This window comes from Hippocampus bargibanti, linkage group LG10 (genome assembly GCF_051943395.1).
Source record: "Hippocampus bargibanti isolate YZ-2025 linkage group LG10, ASM5194339v1, whole genome shotgun sequence".
In the NCBI taxonomy this organism is placed as follows: domain Eukaryota; kingdom Metazoa; phylum Chordata; class Actinopteri; order Syngnathiformes; family Syngnathidae; genus Hippocampus; species Hippocampus bargibanti.
This window is the reverse complement of record NC_142743.1, coordinates 6,278,551-6,284,416: the sequence shown is the minus strand read 5'-3', so window position 1 is coordinate 6,284,416 and position 5,866 is coordinate 6,278,551.

Below are 5,866 nucleotides of genomic sequence, written 5' to 3'. Positions count from 1 at the left end.
CTGCCACCATGGGTAGCTAGCCCATGACAGCCCCAGTGGGGTCTATTCCCTCCTGTCAGCTGTCTCTCCAAGCTGTCACGCAGACTTTCCTATGTTGTCAGCTGTCTTTTCACAGCAGTCACTGGATGACTTTCAGATACTAAGAATCATGAAACACTGGACCTGATGTTATTCTGTCCATTTGTGCCAATGGATGGTCCTCACATGAGATTAGCCTTGATGTTGAGAGTGGTGTGGGAGCTGTGCCTCAGGGATGGGAGGTTGTGAATTTGGGACACATCGTCAGTAGTGTGCCAAAGAATCATTAGGTGTTTCGGCCTTTTAATCACTAGACACCCTCATCGATGGTGGCCAGCGACAGGTTTGTCACGCCCGCGCTTGTGTCCCATGCCAATCAGATGTTGAGAAGCTGGTGGGGAGGGAGGGGTGTTGTGTCATAGGTTGCTTTTCTATGAGCCCAACAAGGGTCCTTCCTCTTCATCAAGATCCACTGGCTGCTTCTTTCTGTGGCTTCAGAGACTGATCTAACTGTGTGCCGCAGAGCCTGTCCGTGGATACCCAGGTCTTTTAGCAGCCTGATGGTGGAGGAAGCCACAAACCCTCTGCATCCAACTTTAATTGGATATACCTTGGCTTTCCATCCTCGCTGTTGCGCATCCACTGCGAGTTCTGTGTAGCGCAGCTTGTTGCGCTCATAGGCCGCTTCAACAGTTTTCCCACGGGACTGTAAGTTCTGCGATGTAGACAGCCTTGAGTGAAGGGGACTAGACCACCAAGTCTGGTCTGAGGGTGGTGGCTGCAATATATATATATATATATATATATATATATATATATATATATATATATATATATATATATATATATATACAGTAAAGTCTCGTTATATCGATATTCAAGGGAGTCCGAAAAAATACCGATATAACCGGGACTATCGATATATCCGACCCTATTTGCCTGTAATTTTCTCCGTGCGTGCATAGAAATAGTATCGATATAACCGGGACTATCGATATATCCGATATCGATATAACGAGACTTTACTGTATATACCCTGAATTGGTTGCCAGCCAATCGCAGGGCACACAAAGACGTACAACAGTCACTCTCACACTCACACCAAGGGACAATTTGGAGTGGTCAATCTGCCTGCCATGCATGTTTTTGGAGTGTGGGAGGAAACTGGAGGACCCGGAGAAAACCCACACGGGCCCGGGGAAAACATGCAAACTCCACACAGGGAGGCCGGTCCAGGACGCGAACCGGCGACCTCTGCACTGTGAAGCCGGCGTGCTAACCACTCGACTACCGAGCTATATATATATAAAATGTAGCCACAAGGGGGCACAAGCCACGCCCGCATAAATACAGAGGGTTGTGTCAGGAAGGGCATCCGACGTAAAAAATGTTGCCAAAACAAATATGCGAATCAAACCTCTGAATCCCATACCGGATCGGTCGAGGCCCGGGTTAACAACGGCCGCCATTGGTACTGTTGACCTTCAGGGTGCCAGTGGAAAATGGACTACTGTTGGTCGAAGAAGGAGAGGAGGGAGGTGTGCCCGGAGGAAAAGAGAGAAATGGAACGCCAAGAGTATAGACTATAGAACTAAGAGTAGGAACTTTGAATGTAGGAACAATGACAGGTAAAGGTAGAGAGCTGGTTGACATGATGCAGAGAAGGAAGGCAGACATACTGTGTGTCCAGGAAACCAGGTGGAAAGGGAGCAAGGCTAGAAGCTTAGGGTCAGGGTTTAACTATCATGGTGAAGACAGAAAGAGAATTGGAGTTGGGGTTATCTTAAAAGAGGAGTTTGTTAGGAATGTCTTAGAAGTAAAAAGAGTATCAGATAGAATGATGAGTCTGAAGCTAGAAATTGAAGACGTGATGGTCAATGTTGTTTGTGGGTATGCCCCACAACTAGGATGTGAGCTGGCGGAGAAGGAGAAATTTTGGTTGGACTTTGATGAAGTCATACAGAACATCCCGAGAAGTGAGAGGGTTGTAATTGGTGGAGACTTCAATGGACATGTTGGCGCAGGAAACAAAGATGATGAGGAAGTGATGGGCAGGTTTGGACTCCAGATGAGGAACGCTGAAGGACAGATGGTGGTTGACTTTGCTAAGAGAATGCAAATGGCTATTGTGAATACTTTATTTCAGAAGAGACAGGAACATAGGGTGACCTATAAGAGTGGAGGCAGAAGTACACAGGTAGACTGCATTTTGTGTCAACGGCATCCATCTAAAGGAAATCAGTGACTGAAAAGTAGTGGTTGGTGAGAGTGTAGCCAGACAGCATAGGTTGGTGGTGTGTAGGATGATGCTGGCAGTGAGGAAGATGAAGAAACCAAAGGCTGAAGTGAGGACAAAATGGTGGAAGTTCAAAAAGGAAGAGTGTTGCATGACATTTAGGAAGGAGGTAAGACAAGCACTGGGTGGGCAAGAGGTCCTTCCAGATGACTGGCGAACTACAGCGAATATAATCAGAGACACAGGTCGGAAAGTACTTGGTGTATCGAGTGGAAGAAAGGTAGATAAGGAGACTTGATGGTGGAACGGGGAGGTGCAGGAGTGTATACAGAGAAAGAGGTTAGCAAAGAAGTGGGACACTGGGAGGACGGACGAGAGTAGACAGCAGTACAAGGAGATGCAGCGCACGGTTAAAGTAGAGGTGGCAAAGACCAAACAAGAGGCCTATGATGACTTGTATGCTCGGCTGGACAGCAAGGAAGGTGAGACTGATCGTTACAGGCTGGCGAGACAGAGAGACAAAGATGGTAAGGACCTGCAGCAGGTTCGGGTGATTAAGGATAGAGATGGCAATGTATTAACAGGTGCCAGTAGTGTGATGGCAAGATGGAAAGAGTACTTTGAAGAATTGATGAATGAGGAAAATGAGATGGAACAAAGAGTAGAAGACGTGCCTGTTGTGGACCAAGACGTAGCAAGCATTAGCAAGGATGAAGTGAGGAGGGTGCTGAAGAGGATGAAGGGGGGAAAGGCACTCGGGCCTGATGATTTACCAATCGAGGTATGGAAGTGTCTTGGAGAGGTGGCGGTGGTGTTCCTGACTGGGTTATTCAACAAGATCTTAGATGGTGAACAGATGCCTGAAGAATGGAGGCGAAGTGTACTTGTGCAAATTTTTAAGAACAAAGGAGATGTTCAGAGTTGTACTAATTACAGAGGAATAAAGTTGATGAGCCATACAATGAAACTCTGGGAAAGTGTAGTTGAAGCTAGACTAAGACCAGAAGTGAACATTTGTGAGCAGCAGTATGGCTTCATGCCAAAAAAAAGAGTACGACAGATGCAGTGTTTGCTTTAAGAATGCTGATAGAGAAGTACAGAGAAGGTCAGAAGGAATTGCATTGTGTCTTTGTAGATCTGGAGAAAGCGTACGGCAGGGTTCCCAGAGAAGAGCTGTGGCATTGCATGAGGAAGTCTGGAGTGACAGAAAAGTATGTCAGAGCGGTGCAAGACATGTATCATGACTGCAAGACAGTTGTGAGGTGCACTGTCGGTATGACTGAGGAATTCAAGGTGGAGGTGGGACTCCACCAGGGATCAGCTCTGAGCCCCTTCTTGTTTGCTATGGTGATGGACAGGCTGACAGACGATGTTAGACAAGAATCTCCTTGTACCATAATGTTTGCAGATGACATTGTTATCTGTAGCGAGAACGGGGAACAGGTGGCGGAGAAACTAGAGATGTGGAGATATACCCTGGAAAGGAGAGGAATAAAGATCAGTCGCAGCAAGACGGAATATATGTGTGTGAATGAGAGGGATCCAAGTGCAAGAGTGATGCTACAGGGAGAAGAGATAAAGAAGGTGGATGATTTTAAGTACTTGGGGTCAACTGTCCAGAGCAGTGGAGAGTGTGGAAAAGAGGTGACGAAGCGTGTCCAGGCAGGCTGGAGCGGCTGGAGAAAAATGTCAGGAATAATCATCAGTAAATGATATTGCATATTTATGCCCATATATAGATTCGGTGCGCATATAGCCTGTAAGGTCAGTGTGTATAACTCGAGAGGGTTCTTGGCTCTTGTATCAGGATTCCTGTTTTTATTCTGAGTGTATTTCCCCTGAATACACACCTCACACTCTTGCTCAGGTTTGCATGCTTTACCCTTAATCTGCATGCCATTAACCACATTCTGCAATTTAAGAATATCATCGTAATTGCAGTGGCCTCATACCTCGTGCCATTCTCGTATATCGCGACATGTGTTACATTTGTCATTAGGCTTATTTTCAGTATGTAAGTAGTACAATTTTCCATACACATGTATACCATATTTTGTCCCACCTTTCGTAATCAGTGAATCTTTACCTTCTTTAAATATCACTGTTGCCCCGTTGGTGGTTGCCTTCTTTACAGAGAAAATGTCTTGGGGGTATGAAGTAATGTATAAAGCGTCTCTCAGCGTTGCTTTATGTCTTTGTCCTTTGATGTCAATCAAAGAGACCTCAGCATCTCCTCTTTTCTGTGCGACTCCGCGGCATTGTGTGCCGTCCGCCAGCTCTACGCTGTGTATTTCCGGTCTGAAGGTGCTGTCGAAATTCTTGAACATGGTCACGTCTGTGATGATATGCGAAGTGGCTCTTGTGTCCACCCACCATCAATCCCCTCTCTCGGATGTCGCGACCCAACTGCTCCCAGGGTCCGCCGTCCCTCATCTTGAGCACGTTGTCGGTGTCGCCATCTTCTGACGCTTTACTGGCGTCATCTCGTCTGTCCTTGTCCTTACGCCTGCACGTGGCGTCTTTGTGTGTCTTGCTTTTGCAATGACTGCACCATGTCTTCTGTCGACATTCTTTTGCTTTGTGGCCTTTGATCCCACACTTGAAACACACGATGCTTGTATCATCACTGTGCTGGTCACGGGTGTTGGTTTTGGTGGTTTGTCGTCCACTCCGACCATGTGTCTTCATCACACTGTCCCCTGACTCAGTGTTCAATTTCTCAGCTTCAAAACTCCGTAGCTTAGTCTTGAAATCTGCAAACTTGATTTCATCATTTGAATGCGCCACATGTATTGCGAATGGCTTGAAACTTGCTGGAAGTCCTTTTAATACCATGGCAACAAGTAGTCCATCTCCAAAGTTTCACCCGCATTTCGGAGTGCTGTGATGGCAGTTTCGGCTTTGATGATATAGTCTGTAACGCTTTCATCGTTTCTCTTTTGAAGCGGCGTGAGCGTGGTGTACAGATTTATTATCCGTCGTTTTCCTTTCCCGGCATAATATTCTCTCAATATCTTCAGACGTCAGACTTTCTTCAGACGTCAGACTTTCTTCCATCATCAGGTGCATCTCACAGTGAGAGGCTTTTGTCATTAAGCATATTTATCAATTCGGAATACGCATCTGCATTTTTCTCTGCATCCGTAGCCATTTCGAAACTCGTCGCCGGCTTGCTTAGTACGGTCTTCTTTAGTCCCAATAAATGAAAATGTCCGGGCATTTTCATTTCCCATATCTCGTACTTGTCTTCATCTCCGTCGCATGCCAGTCGAAGGTGCCTGCTTGCCCTTCCTTGATCAATCTTGACCGCTGTTTTAGCCGATTAGCGATAGCCTCCTTTGCTCACCGCTCTTTCAAGTCTGGATACTCTTTTGGCTTCACTTTATCTCCCAAACGTTTCCTGTGTCCATAACCTGTTGAGACCTTCAGCGCTTTCGCGATGCATTTGGGAGAATACAGAGTCCTCTTGTTTAGATCATACAAGTAGGATATTTATTTGCCGGTGCACAAAGACCAGCAGCTGCGGTCATCGTCGTACGAGCAGTCAAACACATACACATACACTGGCTTTGATCGCTGTCAAATCACGTGATGTCGCGTAGTGGCTGGGTT